The sequence below is a fragment of the Oncorhynchus nerka genome, linkage group LG25 (genome assembly GCF_034236695.1).
Source record: "Oncorhynchus nerka isolate Pitt River linkage group LG25, Oner_Uvic_2.0, whole genome shotgun sequence".
Classification (NCBI taxonomy): Eukaryota; Metazoa; Chordata; class Actinopteri; order Salmoniformes; family Salmonidae; genus Oncorhynchus; species Oncorhynchus nerka.
The window spans coordinates 31,304,497-31,321,937 of NC_088420.1; the positions used below are offsets into that span (position 1 = coordinate 31,304,497).

General features: G+C 42.3%; 1 pseudogene; it reads right to left on the reverse strand.

Annotated features, from left to right (window-relative positions):
• Positions 1–17,441, reverse strand: part of LOC115109788 (uncharacterized) — a 49,725-nt pseudogene that overhangs the window by 22,724 nt on the left and 9,560 nt on the right.

The following is a 17,441-nucleotide window of genomic DNA, read 5'->3' on the forward strand; positions in this document are numbered from 1 at the left end:
TTCCTGCAACCCAAGTCATAGACTGTTTTCTCTGCCACAGCACGGCAAGCGGTACCGGAGCGCCAAGTCTAGGACCAAAAGGCTCCTTAACAGCTTCTACCCCAAAGCCATAAGACTGCTGAACAATTAATCAAATGGCCACTGGACTATTACATTGACCCCCCCCCCCCCCCCCCATTTGTTTTGTATATTGCTGCTACTCGCTGTTAATTATCTATGCATAATCACTTCACCCCTGCCTACATGTACAAATGACCTCGACTAACCTGCACCCCCGCACACTGACTCCCCATGTATATAGCCTCATTATCGTTATGTTATTGTGTTACTTTTTATCATTTTTATTTTATTTTATTTGGTAAATATTTTCTGAACTCTTCTTGAACTGCACTGTTGGTTAAGGGCTTGTAAGTAAGCATTTCACGGTAAGGTCTACATTTGTTATTTTCGGCGCATGTGACAAAGTTTTATTTGATTTGACACCAGTCACCTGGGAGACTCACCTGGATGACCTCTCATGAGTCTTTTCCTATCATGTGTTGCAGCAATAGTTTTAGGTATGTCTCTTCTAATTTGCTGACTGGTGATAGTCATCTGTGTGGTTGGTGACTGATGCATATTGATGCTACTCCTAAACACTGTACACAAACAATAACAGACTTAGAAATAGCCAGTAATTGTTTTGGCAGTCATTCAGTAAATGCTGCAGCATTACACCTCTAGAGGGTGTCCTCCCCAGCTCATGAAGTGAAGGCAATAGCTAGAGGATGATGCTAAAAAATGAGAGGCTACAAGAACAAAACTCTTGATGCTGCAATGATGAAAATATCTCAAAAACCAAGAGAGGAATTACTAAAAACTCAACCAAAGAAGAAAAACAACACAACAGTCTTTTGCATCAAGGACACCAAGTGTTCAGAGAAAATTAAAGCAATCCTGAAAAGCACTGGCATATTTTGCAAATCAACAACAACAAAAAATGGCACACCTCTTCAAAAAAAAACACTGGTGGTCTACAAACGTGGTTTCACTATTGGAGATAGATCTCGCAAAGCTAACATGCCCCCTGAGCTCACTCTTGACACCCATTCCAAATGGGAACTACAAATGTGGCTCATGCGCACAGTGCAACAGCATTATAAAAACATCCTTCTTCAGACACCTGCATACAGGTTGAAAAATCCCAGTTAGGTGTATCATCTCATGCAAGACCAAGAGAGTAATCAATCTCATCACCTGTTCATGTGGGAAAGTATACGTAGGACAAACAAAAAGATAATTAAAACAATGCATAGCTGAACACCGCGGCTCAATCACATGTAAGAACATTGATTATCCATTAGCAGCTCACTTTGTTGAAGCTAACCATCCTATCTCCTCCCTCAAATATACAGGCATTGAGCATGTTGCTCTATCAAGGAGAGGTAACATTGAGTTCCTACTACTAAAAACATTGTCCCCTTGTGGTCTGAATATTGACTTTGATCTCAGGTCCTTCTTATGAACAATTCTCTCTTTATGAACCAATCTTATAAATTTGTATTCTTTCTACAGAATTTCAGCATACACCTAGAGTGGGGCAAAAAAGTATTTAGTCAGACACCAATTGTGCAAGTTCTCCTACTTAAAAAGATGAGAGAGGCCTGTAATTTTCATCATAGGTACACTTCAACTATGACAGACGAAAATTGAGAAAAAAATCCAGAAAATCACATTGTAGGATTTTTAATGAATTTATTTGCAAATTATGGTGGAAAATAAGTATTTGGTCAATAACAAAAGTTTATCTCTACTTTGTTATATACCCTTTGTTGGCAATGTTGAGGTCAAACGTTTTCTGTAAGTCTTCACAAGGTTTTCACACACTGTTGCTGGTATTTTGGCCCATTCCTCCATGCAGATCTCCTCTAGAGCAGTGATGTTTTGGGGCTGTTGCTGGGCAACACGGACTTTCAACTCCCTCCAAAGATTTTCTATGGGGTTGAGATCTGGAGACTGGCTAGGCCACTCCAGGACCTTGAAATTCTTCTTACGAAGCCACTCCTTCGTTGCCCGGGCGGTGTGTTTGGGATCATTGTCATGCTGAAAGACCCAGCCACGTTTCATCTTCAATGCCCTTGCTGATGGAAGGAGGTTTTCACTCAAAATCTCACGATACATGGCCCCATTCATTCTTTCCTTTACACCGATCAGTCGTCCTGGTCCCTTTGCAGAAAAACAGCCCCAAAGCATGATGTTTCCACCCCCATGCTTCACAGTAGGCATGGTGTTCTTTGGATGCAACGCAGCATTCTTTGTCCTCCAAACACGACGAGTTGAGTTTTTACCAAAAGGTTCTATTTTGGTTTCATCTGACCATATGGCATTCTCCCAATCTTCTTCTGGATCATCCAAATGCTCTCTAGCAAACTTCAGACGGGCCTGGACATGTATTGGCTTAAGCAGGGGGACACGTCTGGCACTGCAGGATTTGAGGCCCTGGCAGCGTAGTGTGTTACTGATGGTAAGCTTTGTTACTTGGTCCCAGCTCTCTGCAGGTCATTCACTAGGTCGCCCCGTGTGGTTCTGGGATTTTTGCTCACCGTTCTTGTGATCATTTTGACCCCACGGGGTGAGATCTTGCGTGGAGCCCAAGGTCGATGGAGATTATCAGTGGTCTTGTATGGCTTCCATTTCCTAATAATTGCTCCCACAGTTGATTTCTTCAAACCAAGCTGCTTACCTATTGCAGATTCAGTCTTCCCAGCCTGGTGCAGGTCTACAATTTTGTTTCTGGTGTCCTTTGACAGCTCTTTGGTCTTGGCCATAGTGGAGTTTGGAGTGTGACTGTTTGAGGTTGTGGACAGGTGTCTTTTATACTGATAACAAGTTCAAACAGGTGCCATTAATACAGGTAACGAGTGGAGGACAGAGGAGCCTCTTAAAGAAGAAGTTACAGGTCTGTGAGAGCCAGAAATCTTGCTTGTTTGTAGGTGACCAAATACTTATTTTCCACCATAATTTGCAAATAAATTCATTAAAAATCCTACTATGTGATTTTCTGTATTTTTCTTCTCATTTTGTCTGTCATAGTTGAAGGTGACTAAATACTGTTTTGCCCCACTGTAATATGTTCCCCTGTTGATGATGCTTATTATGCATTATTGTTGAACCAAAAGATTACATGTAACAAAATGTTTTCATGAAATAGGAAACAATGAAATATATATGTGAAATTGAATGAAACAATGTATGCTGGTGCTAATATTATGTACAATATTTAATTATGTTTCCATATGATAATAGCCTAATATATTATATATGCTGTAACCTATTGTTTTTTAACAATTTCACTCAATTCATTCTAATTAACGTAATTATGACACACCCCTCACTATTGTCATTGGTTGCACTAATTGCACTGTTTGTCTACATAACCTGGTTCAAGCACTCATGACTTTACCCTGAAGAAGGCACAGTGATGTCGAAACATTGGTGATTTACCCAATAAATTACTGGGAGTTTATATATAGCGTGTGCGACTCTAAGCTATAAAAATAGAGTTTATTCATCGTTACGACAAAACCTATTCCCCCTCAGGAGGTCCTCAGATCCTCAAAGGATTCTACAGCTGCACCATCGAGAGCATCCTGACTGGTTGTATCACTGCCTGGTATGGCAACTGCTCGGCCTCCGAACGTACGGCCCAGTAAATCACTGGGGCCAAGCTTCCTGCCATCCAGGGCCTCTATACCAGACAGTGTCAGAAGAAGGCCCTAAAATGGTCAAAGACTCCAGCTACCCTAGTCATAGACTGCTCTCTCTGCTACCGTACGGCAAGCGATACCGGAGTGCCAAGTCTAGGTCCAAGAGGCCTCTGAACAGCTTCTAACCCCAAACCATAAGACTCCTGAACATCTAGTCACATGGCTGCCCAGACTATTTGCAGTGCCCCCCTTTACACCACTGCTACTCACTGTTGTCATCTATGCATAGTCACTTTAATAACTATACCTACATGTATTGTACATACTACCTCAACTAACCGATGCCCCGGCACATTGACTCTGTATCGGTAACCCCCTGCATATAGTCTCACTGTTGTTATTTCACTGCTGCTCTTTAATTACTTGTTACTTTTATCTCTTATTCTTATCTGCATTGTTGGTTAGGAGTTCGTAAGTAAGCATTTCGGCGCATGTGACTAATAAAATTTGATTTGATCTGAGCCAGAGCTCCATCCAATAAGAGCCCAGAGCTTAGGCCTGAAAGAACTTCAGTTGGTTACATGAACTTCACCCTGACATCTCCATCTCAGATATAAGAGGGCTCTTTGATACTCTGAGAGAAAATGGCTGCCTGTTTTAATGAGCCTTGTATACTGTAAGAGTTTAAGCTGCTCAGTGTGTAATTACTGAGGCAGGCCGCGTCTCGCTGGAGAAGGATTCTGGGTAATTAAAAGTATTGCTTTCACTCAGGGTGACGTCCCTGAGGACTGTGCCTCCACAGAGCCTCCAACTATTACAGAGAATGGGACACCACTGGAGAAGAGGCCGGGGCAGTTGGAGAGCCAGGGTCAAAATATAAGAGGAGCAGGGATATCTACTGAGGAGAGGGTAAAGGAGACTGGGATATACTGTTGTTGTCAGAGGCTAGGAGATGAATGTGATGTAAGTGAGGCCTTTGCAGAGTTAAGCTGATGTTTAAGTCAATGGTTGTTTACGACAGCTTATTAGAACAGGTTAATAACAGGTAGCTGGGGCGGCAGGTAGCCTTGATGTTTGGTCAGTAACAGAAGGGTTGCTGGTTTGAATAAGGTAAAATAATGTATCTGTCGCCGTGCCCTTGAGCAAGACACTTAAAACCTCTTGATTCTAGCCATCCCGGATCCGGGATCGTGAATACAGCCTCAAGCTCATTACCATAACGCAACGTTAACTATTCATGAAAATCGCAAATGAAATGAAATAAATATGCTAGCTCTCAAGCTTAGCCTTTTGTTAACAACACTGTCATCTCAGATTTTCAAAATATGCTTTTCAACCATAGCAAAACAAGTATTTGTGTAACAGTATTGATAGCTAGCGTAGCATTTAGCGTTAGCATTCAGCGGGCAACATTTTCACAAAAACAAGAAAAGTATTCAAATAAAATCATTTACCTTCGAAGAAGTTCAGATGTTTTCAATGAGGAGACTCTCCGTTAGATAGCAAATGTTCAGTTTTTCGAAAAAGATGATTTGTTTAGGACAAATCGCTCCGTTTTGTTCATCACGTTTAGCTACGAAAAAAACCTGTATCCAGGAGTGTAATTATCCCGCAAGCTCATTAGCATAACACAACGTTAACTATTCATGAAAATCGCAAATGAAATGAAATAAATATATTAGCTCTCAAGCTTAGCCTTTTGTTAACAACACTGTCATCTCAGATTTTCAAAATATGATTTTCAACCATAGCAAAACAAGCATTTGTGTAACAGTATTGATAGCTAGCGTAGCATTTAGCGTTAGCATTCAGCGGGCAACATTTTCACAAAAACAAAAGCATTCAAATAAAATCATTTACCTTTGAAGAACTACGGATGTTTTCAATGAGGAGACTCTCAGTTAGATAGCAAATGTTCAGTTTTTCCTGAAAGATTCTTTGTGTAGGAGAAATCGCTCGGTTTTTTTTCCGTCACGTTTGGCTACAAAAAAAAAAAGAAAATTCAGTCATCAAAACGCCAAACTTTTTTCCAAATTAACTCCATAATATCCACTGAAACATGGTAAACGTTGTTTAGAATCAATCCTCAAGGTGTTTTTCACATATCTCTTCGATGATATATCGTTCGTGGAAGTCTCCTCTCTCCTCTGAATCACATGGATGAATGCGTGCAGCTGAAGATTACGCACCAATTTCGACAAAGGACACCGGGCGGACACCTGGTAAATGTAGTCTCTTATGGCCAATCTTCCAATGATATGCCTACAAACACGTCACAATGCTGCAGACACCTTGGGGAAACGGCAGAACATGTAGGCTCGTTCAGGGCGCATTCACAGCCATATAAGGAGACAATGGAAAACAGCACCTCAAAAATTTTGCTCATTTCCTGTTTGAAGTTTCATCTTGGTTTCGCCTTTAGCATCAGTTCTGTGGCACTCACAGATAATATCTTTGCAGTTTTGGAAACGTCAGAGTGTTTTCTTTCCAAAGCTGTCAATTATATGCATAGTCGAGCATCTTTTCGTGACAAAATATCTTGTTTAAAACGGGAACGTTTTTTCATCCAAAAATGAAATACTGCCCCTAGTGTTCCAAGAGGTTAACCCTAATTGCTCCAGGGGCGCTGTACAATAGCGACCCTGGCCGTAATCCCACTGCCTGAGGGTGTCTCAGGAGGAGTTGGGATATGCAACAACAACAACAACATTTCCATTACACGCATGTGGAACAGGACAAATATAAGCACACCTCAAATGATTATAATTACACATGGTACACAGGAAAGTTAAGTGTTTGAGATATGACACATGAAAGAATGTAAATAAGTGAGTTTGTCACTCAAAGGACAAGATTGAACACTCACACACTCCTCCTCCTGCATGAGCTGGACGATACGCTGTAGGACGTTTGTTATTAGAGCTCTGTGGAGAGAGAGAGAGAGAGAGAGAAGGCAGAGAGAGAAGGGGACAGTTGATGGATATACAGTAGATAGATGGATAGAAAACACAGTGGGCGTGACAGAACGATCTATTCACCTGGACTTCATGGCAAAGTTGAGTCCCAAAGCCGGATCGCGGATGGAGTGCCTGTGTCCGATGGACAGCACCATGGTTACCATGTCACTCTCAAAACCTGAGGATAGATAGATGTATATTTGTTACTTTCTCTGTCTGTCTTTCTATATGCTTTGAAGAAGCTATCTTTTCAAGTCAACTCAATTCAATCATGTTGAGCCTATTTTGTCATAAATACACAAATTAGGATTCCCTGGAGCTTTTTGACAGTTGCATTCCCCATGAAAACGAATGGTCTCTATATATGAACCACTGGCTGGTGTAGAAGGAAGCAGGGAGCCATTATAGTCTTTGTTCCAGTCAGTGTGACGTCAGTGGTACGATCCCCAGAAGTGAGGGACGAGGAAGTGGGTTGGCAGACAGGCAGGTGCTGGATGTTGGAGCATCAGTGTCCCAGCAGTGCTGTGTCTATTCTGACTGACACTGACATGTCTGGCCTTGCTGCTCAGTGCTGCATGGAGGACTGTCTGTGGGAAGCTGGGAACCCTGCCTGCACTTGTCTACCTGTTCCAGAAATAACATGGCCTGATTTGAGGTCCTGTCAGCGGTCAAGCATTTTATTGGCTCTGCTGTATTTCCAGAACAAGGGTTGAGAGAGGTCATAGTAGGAGAAGAGAAAACATATTTTTCATTTTCTATTGGTAGATCCAAAAATAATGTTAAGTTATAATGATGCAGAAAAAGGGTTATTCATCGAAAAACAACTGTTTTCTTATCCCCTGAATATACATTTCCTCAGCATTCGGTTGCTCTCTGAGATTCCTAGATAGAAATATATGGAAAATACTCTATTCAAGTGGAGTTTTCTTTCTCTTAATGATGCCCCCTATGGAGACTCCCTGGACAGTTCCCAGAACAGCCAATCTAACCACCTCCCCTCATCCATGGGCTGATTCCTGAGATCTCCTCATTGTGCTAGAGAGCAGGGGATCGTCCCACGAGGAACACATTGTCTCCCTCTCTGTTACGTGATCTGAATGGTGCGTGATTTATCACCTGCTGGTTGGCACCACCACCTAGCCCACAGACACCACCCGTCTGTGCGCTCTCCATCTCTCTCCATCTAACCCACACCTCTCCAGAGAGAGAGAGAGAGAGATAAGGGGTGGGTTTGGTATCGTACCATTGTCAGAGAGGTCCAGAATGCTGATGGCCTTGGCTTCAAAGATGTGCTCCTGTATCATCTGGGCTCCAGCAGACCTCAGCTGGACACATAATACACATTACATTTGACATTTGAGCCATTTAGCAGACGCTCTTATCCAGAGTGACTTACAGTGAGTGGTGAGTGCATACATTGTCGTACATATGATTATCAACCAGCCAAAAAATGGCTCAGCTCACTGATAAAAAAAAAGTGAGGTATGTGTGTGTATGTCTATTAATTAAAATTTTTGATTTTACCCTTATTTTACCAGGTAAGTTGACTGAGAACACATTCTCATTTACAGCAACAACCTGGGGAATAGTTACAGGGGAGAGACGGGGGGATGAATGAGTCAATGGGAAGCTGGGGATGATTAGGTGGCCATGATGGTATGAGGGACAGATTGGGAAATTAGCCAGGACACCGGGGTTAATACCCCTACTCTTATGATAAATTCTATGGGATCTTTAGTGACCACAGAGAGTCAGGACACCTGTTTAACAGCCCATCCGAAAGATGGCACCCTACACAGGGCAATGTCCCCAGTCAATGCCCAAAATGCAAACACATAGTGTGTGTGTGTGTGTGTGTGTGTGTGTGTGTGTGTGTGTGTGTGTGTGTGTGTGTGTGTGTGTGTGTGTGTGTGCGTGCGTGTGTGTACGTGTGTGTCTACCTCACAGCCGCTCAGGTCTGAGCGGATGAGTACTTACTTCTGGCCAGACCCTGCAACAACAATCTGCATAAAAGACAGAAAATATGTGTATCAAACAGCTGTATACATGTGTAAATCAAAATGCAAACACAGTATTATACACTATCATCCAGTGCTATAAGTAGGCTTCACATTCTGTTTGACATGTATCACGTAGACATTTCCTGGTATAGCATTCCGTCAGTGTTCACCTGAGAGCCACTCTGGGGGTAGTCTGGTTCCTAGCAGTCCCACAGCTCAGAGCTCTTACTCCATTACAGTCCTTGTCACCTCCCTCAACTTCATGGGGACAGAAAGAGGTTAGCGATGGGTCTGACAACACCGGTCAAGATATATAATGGAAAGCAGGGTTCTCACCTGTGTGAGAAGGGGTCCCTGGACAGGTTGAGGTGAGCCAGGTTGGAGAAGAAGCATGCTGACAGAGATACAAACAGCTAGGGGGAGAAGTAAGTTGGGGATGTATAGTGCATTATTTCACATTGGCACAAACATGCATATTCATTTTCAAATGAACAAAGATTACAGAGACTGATTATGTTTATTGTCATGACCAGAAGTAAAATGTTAGAGGTCACTTACAGCATCCAGATGGCAGTCCTTTCCACTCAAGTCCAGGTTAGACACAGCATTTGTCCCTGAAAGGAACATAAACAGGTTCTGACAGGAAGAGATATGAAGCTATTGAGTGCTATGGCCCTCTAGAGCCAAAACCATCTACTGAACAACTCAATTCAATAATGTACTATGGAGTAATTATATTACTCTGACTGAGATTCCTCCTGCATCATTAAGTCATATCAGTATCAATTAGCATGCATATCCTGTCACATATCAGTATCAATTAGCATGCATATCCTGTCACATATCAGTATCAATTAGCATGCATATCCTGTCACATATCAGTATCAATTAGCATGCATATCCTGTCACATATCAGTATCAATTAGCATGCATATCCTGTCACATATCAGTATCAATTAGCATGCATATCCTGTCAATTATCAGTATCAATTAGCATGCATATCCTGTCACATATCAGTATCAATTAGCATGCATATCCTGACACATATCAGTATCAATTAGCATGTATATCCTGACACATATCAGTAACAATTAGCATGCATATCCTGACACATATCAGTATCAATTAGCATGCATATCCTGTCACATATCAGTATCAATTAGCGTGCATATCCTGACACATATCAGTATCAATTAGCATGCATATCCTGACACATATCAGTATCAATTAGCATGCATATCCTGACCCATATCAGTATCAATTAGCATGCATATCCTGACACATATCAGTATCAATTAGCATGCATATCCTGACACGTGGGACTGCATTTGCAAAACAAACTCCCTTTAACTTCACAGCAAATAATATTTCATAGACAACCCATTACTGAATATAACCAAGGCAGTTAATGTTCCATAGTATCCACCATGTACATTATACACAAAATGCATTTAACTGAAACTCACAGCACCTACAGTATAGACCTTCATTCAAGTATGATAGTGTATGGAGCAAAGAATTCTAAACCGTGAACTGAAAACAAGTGTTGCCCCCACCCTCATCACAGCCTCCTCTGTAGCCAGACTGCCTGTATTCCCTGACAAGTCCAGGTGACACAGAGAGCTGGCGAAGGCCTTGTTCTGAGAGAACCCCTGAGTCAGATTAGCCAACCCAGGAGAGATGGAGGGGGCAAGAAAGAGGAATGAGAAAGAGAAATGCAATACTCTACGTGAAAACTATCACAAGATAAGTATCAACACAAAGACAGTTTCTTTATGGAAAATGAACAAAAAGGATGAAGCAGAAGAGTTTGGGAGAGACAACAATCCTGGAGACGGACAGCTGGGTGAGACCATTGGGTTCTCCAGTTCCTGACTGAGAGCTTTCACACCCGACGACAGGCAACACAGGTAACACACATGAGCAGATGAGTAGTCACTAGCCAGTCCAGGCAAGTTGGAATTGGGAACCTCAGCAATGGACATTAACAAACCCCAAAAGTTATTTATGATAGGAAAAGGCTCACCTTTGTCCTCTATATAATTGGCTGACAGGTTGATGGTGTGGATGGCGGAGCAGGTGTGATCTCGCAGGCCACAGGCCATCTTCAATGCAGAATTCCAACAAGAGGAAGGGCTAGGAGAGAGACAGAGGAACAGAAATGAGTTATTAATGTTGAACTGAAATGAAAAATAAAGTGAACCAATCACATAAATCAAATGTCATCCAAAAATGTCCCATTTCCTCAGTGCCTCAGACACCAGGTAGAATGATTTAGGGAGGGAGGGATGTTTTAGAAAGGTGAGGAGGATCACGTGGAGTAGGCTACTCACAGTGAGCCCACCTCCTTCCAGACACACCTCCTCCAGGGTTGAGGATCTGTTGATCATGAAGAGAACCTGCTCCTGGACTTCGGAGCTCCGGGGAGAGATACAGAGGGGGAAGAATCATTCCTCTACTATGTTTTGAATCATTAGCCATCCTATCTTCATAAACTGGCAGCAAATCTAATCTCCATGAGAATCTCCATCTAATCTCCATGAGAATATTCATCTAATCTGCATGAGAATCTTCATCTAATGTCCATGAGAATCTCCATCTAATCTCCATGAGAATCTCCATCTAATCTCCATGAGAATCTCCATCTAATCTCCATGAGAATCTCCATGAGAATCTCCATGAGAATCTCCATCTAATCTCCATGAGAATCTCCATCTAATCTCCATGAGAATCTTCAACTAATCTCCATGAGAATCTCCATCTAATCTCCATGAGAATATTCATCTAATCTCCATGAGAATTTTCATCTAATGTCCATGAGAATCTCCATCTAATCTCCATCTAATCTCCATGAGAATCTCCATCTAATCTCCATGGGAATCTTCAACTAATCTCCATGAGAATCTCCATCTAATCTCCATTTTATCTCCATGAGAATCTCCATGAGAATCTCCATCTAATCTCCATGAGAATCTCCATCTAATCTCCATGAGAATCTCCATCTAATCTGCATGAGAATCTACGGTGTCAGAACTTTCTACGGTCATTTCTATTTATTCATTTCTAGGAAATTCCGTTAGCCTATAGAAAATTAGTGCCTTTTGCGTCCCTTTGATATTTTAAGTAGAAATTGTGCACCAATTTCAAAAACCTGTTCAGATTTTTTGATATATATAAAGCCTTGCTAAAGTGCCAAAATTTTGCATTTTGACATGTCCCTCAGTCAACCCTGTGTCACTTCTAGGAAGATTTCAACCCACTTAATCCTAAAGTCTATCCAAGTTTTCACCATCATTGTAAAGCCCTAGTTATTTTGTTGCTTTGACAACTCAAAAAATTCAGAAGATTATAATTTTTTTCATTTGATTAGTGATGAATCAAATCAAATCACATGCGCTGAATACAACCGGTGTAGACCTTACTGTGAAATGCTTACTTACAAGCCCTTAACCAACAATGCCGTTGAAGAATTAGAGTTGAGAAAATATTTACTAAATAAAATAAAGTAAAAATAAAAAGTAACACAGTAGAATTACAGTACATAACAATAACGAGGCTATATTACAGGGGGCACCGGTACCGAGTGAATGTGCGGGGGTACAATCTTTCCCTCATTTTCAGATCAATCATTTTACATGAACTAAACTCTTGTTTTAATATGGTGAACCTAGTCCTTGTAAAAAATGTTTTTGAAAAGAAACATTGAACATATAACAGTCGAACCACAGAGCAGGTGAGCTGGTTCTACTCTTTTTGGCTATTTGCTGGTGTTTTGTGGTGGAAAACTGAGCTGGTCGAGAATAACACATCAATCCTGTTAAGCTTGCGTTCAATTGCCACTCCCTGTTACAAACAACAAGCTTCCATTACCCCTGTCACATTGTCAACCCTTTCATATCGTCAACCCTGTTACGGTCAACCCTGATACAGTCAACCCTGATACAGTCAACCTCGATACGGTCAACCCTGATACGGTCAAACCTGTCACGGTCAACCCTGTTACGGTCAACCCTGTTACGGTCAACCCTGATACGGTCAACCCTGATACGGTCAACCCTGATACGGTCAACCTCGATACGGTCAACCCTGATACGGTCAACCCTGATACGGTCAACCCTGATACGGTCAACCTCGATACGGTCAACCCTGATACGGTCAAACCTGTCACGGTCAACCCTGTTACGGTCAACCCTGTTACGGTCAACCCCGATACGGTCAACCCTGTTACTTTACTTGACACTTACGATAGCCTTTTTATTATTTAATTATTTTTATTTATGAAATTGAACATGTGCTCTTTATGACAGAATGTACAAATTTGGTGAACTCAAAAGGCACCGAATTGGTGGAACGACCCAAAAGAATATCATACACACAAATTCTCTCTCCTCATGAAGGTAATTTCCCTGACCTCCATCATAGCCAGGTGATTGTCTAAAAGCACTGCAGTACCAGTAACACAACAGCAGCTAGATTATGAAGTCAGTATGGCGCCCTGCCTCCAGGGCACAGTGCTCTGTGTGCACATGTGAGGACTGTTGATAAGGCCTGCTAGACCCTGCAGCGTTGACCGGGTCGGACAGTTTGGTCATCCACAAGATCCCATCATCAGCTCACACTGCCAAAACTTATGAATGTGACATCCATGACAGAACAGAGAGTGCAAGACTCAGAGCAAGAGAACTCAGGGAGAGAAGCATCAAGCTGTGTAATAACATGAGATAGTGTGCTCTCTAACAGGACTTGGAAAAACAAATCAGGATGTGGCTAAAAGGTTTACTAGTTTGAGGTCTTTGTTGGAGATATTGGTGAACCATTGGTTGAAGGAGAGATTCCAAACAATTCTGGGCATAGTAAATGTTGTCAACATCCTGAAAGAATATACATAATAAATATATTCACTAATATTATTGATGTATGATGACATAAGTTGATATTTATAGTTGAAAAAATGTATTTATCAGAAACATTTCATGTGGTGTCATCATAGGTGGATGGTAGCCTACGGACCTATTGGACCTCCCTGCAGGGGAACTCATTGAAGTCACATAGAGCAGCATTTGTCTCTGAGAAGCCTCCTATAGTGGGAGAAAACCGAGGAATGACAGAGAGCTCAGATACTGTAAAAATCCATGTCCACATAGTATGATACACACAAATGATGTGACACTGCTGCAGTGGTATGATTGATTCTACTGACCACAGGGTCCCAGTGTTCCAGTCAGCTGCTCCTCCACCCGGGTTGCCAGGTTCCACATCCGCTCCTGCAGATCTGGAGGGATCTTCTTCAGGATCTTCCCGAGAGCAGGAGATAGAAACACATGCACATGTAGATGTCAAACATTTTGAACCCTCAGATATTACAGATATTTGCATGAGGTATCTATTTCATTATTGGAATTGGATTGGAATATGATTCACAAGTGAGTTAGAAAACCACCATTCCTTGGATAGAAGAGGATCACTAAGGATCCCTAATCAGTTGGTTAATGGGTCGACCTCAGGGGTTTCTGCTATAAGTACATCACAAACAACCCTCACAAGGCTTGAGGGAGGGTATGTTCAACTACATGCCATGACACCCTGGAGAGGAATCAGGGATGATCTTCTTCAGAGAAGCTGTCACATGACTGACCATAGCCTCGAGGTCCTCAACAGACGTCAGACTGAGAGAGCAGGTCTGTCTGTCCGTCTCAATCACCACCTGAATGGTCAACAGTACATACGTAGGAATCTATCTGTCACTACTGACACCATGCAGACATACAGAGAGACATTCGGACTGAAAGATTGGCAAAATAGTACAGTCGTTAGTGGCCACATAGACACAGGAACTCTGAACACATGAACTCTGTCTCTGCTTGTCCATTTGGTGTGACGAAATACCTGTAGAAGGTTGTAGTGAGTGGTGAGTAAGATATACACAAAGCTGTTGCTGTCCTACACAGTCCTATGCTTCATAACATTTCAGAGCCTCCACTTCTGTTTTTAAATCATGTCTGTGGCCCTTGTTAGGGAATAATCCGAATTTGTTGGTAACATATGTAAGATGTTTTATATTCATCAAATGTGTGTAAGTTACTTCTCATCAGAATGGTATTTTTGTATAATACTGTGGCGAGGTTGCAGTTATCTGTTCTATGTCGAGACTAAGTTGCATGGGCCGCAGAGAGGGGAGAGGTCGAAGTGTCATCATATGTAAACATATCTTTTGCTCCACAATGTCTGTGTGCCAGTCAGTGTGTCTCTGTGATCTTGTCCAGGATTGGTTGTATTTAGGATTGGTTGTATCTAAATGACAATTTGATATATGCCTGTTGATATGGAGGATTGGTTTATGGTTCTGAGGTTGAGAGAGGAGACAAAGCTGAACAATGAATTATGCCGATGCTGTCTGACTATGTGTGTTCTTTGCTATTAATTTTAAAGGAACTCAGCTGCAGTGTGTAGGGGGCTCTCAGAGAATTCATTGAGAGACACTGAATTTATCTGAGAGTCACAGGATTGTGATAGAGCTCATATAATTAAAGATGGACTTTGATAACTAACTCTGACTTGTGTGTGTGGTTTGCTCCCATGATTTGGTAAATAGAGGAAATTTCCACGACACCATGCAGCCTTTTCAAGTGTCAGGGTCAAGTAATATTTCCAGATGATCCCTCACTTCCTTGTCACTGTGAGTGTGACCAAACCACGACACATCACACATTCTCACCAGGGGTTCTACACTCTCACTGTCATCATGGTATCACTAAGCGACAGCCAGAGATGACAGTATCTGCACATGCTCCCTCCCCCCTGAGGAGCTGAACCAGTGGTGGTGACGAATGTTTCCTATCCCAGGACAGACAGTGTTAACCTCTGAAGAGCTACAGAAGAGGAAGCACCACAGTCTCAGAGCCCTGATTGCGTCCTGTGCATACGGACTGGAACCAGAGGTGTGCAGAGAGAGGGAATTCTTCAGATGAGTGGATGGAAATCGGAAGTTTTCCCTCATCTCCCACTGGTATAATAGTTACCATCTCCTTATGTGGTAGGTCCAATACGGATAGTAAACGGGTGGCGATGGATTGCAGGACATTAGGAATGTTTGACTGTTCACATGTAACAACATTGAGTTGGGTCATTTGCTTTGTGTTCCCAGTTTCTCTGATTCACCACCCTAATAATTTACATGATCAGTGATCAGAGCTAGCCTATGGCCAATCAGGGCTGTTCATTTTCAAATGGACATAAATATTTTAACACCCATGCAAAGGTAACCATGGTGGTAAGGATGTTCTCAGCCAGTAACACACTAACACTGCCCCCTCCCTTTACATACTGTATGTACATATGAGGTGGATTTAATCAAAATAAAGAGAAAAACGCATCCGACTGCCATGGCTGCTTTCAAAAATGTCAATGAAGTACTGAGAAACACAGCATTCAAATCATTCAAGTAAGGAACGACAGACTACAAAATATATGTAACTTCAGACATAGAAGAAGTTCATTTGTTTTACCTGATTGAGGCTTTCAATGCTGACGGCATAAATCTCTAGATACAGTAGCTGAAGGAGCTTTCCACCTGCAGGGAGCGACCAGACTGTGGTCAACAGTGAAGCACTGATACAAACACAGGAAAGGCATACTGACCTAAACAGGTGAACCCCCTAAGGTCGATGTCAGTGCCCCGTGGATATCTAATTAGCATGATAAAAAAATCCCTATAAAAATCTGTCTGTTTAAAATAGTGTTACACTACATGACCAAAAGTATGTGGACATGTGCTTGACGAACATCTCATTCCCAAATTATGAGTTGCCCCCCCTTTGCTGAAACAACAGCCTCCACTCTTCTGGGAAGGCTTTCCGCTAGATGTTGAAACATTTTTGCAGGGACTTGGTTCCATTCAGCCACAAGAGCATTAGTGAAGTCGGGCCTGCCGTGCAGTTGGCGTTCCAATTCATCCCAAAGGTGTTTGATGGGGTTGCGGGCAGGGCTCTGTGCAGGCCAGTCAAGTTCTTCCACACTGATCTTGACAAACCATTTCTGTATGGACCCTCACTTGGTGCATTGTTATGCTAAAGCAGGTAAGGGCCTTCCCCAAACTGTTGCCACAAAGTAGGAAGCATGCTGTAGCGTTAATATTTACCTTCACTCGAACCATGAAAAACAGGCCCATACCATTATTCCTCCTCCACCAAACTTTAAAGTTGTCACTATTCATTCAGGCAGGTAGCGTTCTCCTGGCATCCACCAAACTCATATTCGTCCGTCGAACTGCCAGATGGTGAGCATTTCACTGTTGCATTTCACTGAGCATTTCACTGTTGTATTTGGCGCATGTGACAAACAAAATTTGATTTGATTTGAAGCGTGATTCATCACGCCAGAGAATGTGTTTCCACTGCTGCAGAGTCCAATTGCTGCGAGCTTTAAACCACTCCAGCCAGCGCTTGGCATTATGAATGGGCATCATAGGCTTGTGTGTGGCTGCTCAGCCATGGAAATCCATTTCATGAAGCTCCGAACGAACAGTTATTGTGCTAACGTTGCTTCCAGAGGCAGTTTGGAACTCGGTAGTGAGTATTGCAACCGAGGAAAGACCATTTTTACGCACTAGGTGCTTCAGCACTCAGCGATCCCATTCTGTGAGCTTATGTGGCCTACCACTTTGTGGCTGAGCCGTTGTTGCTCCTAGACATTTCCACTTCACAATAACAGCATTTGCAGTTGACCAGGGCAGCTCTAGCAGGGCAGAAATTTGATTAACTGACTTGTTTGAAAGGTGGCATCCTATGACGGTGCCACA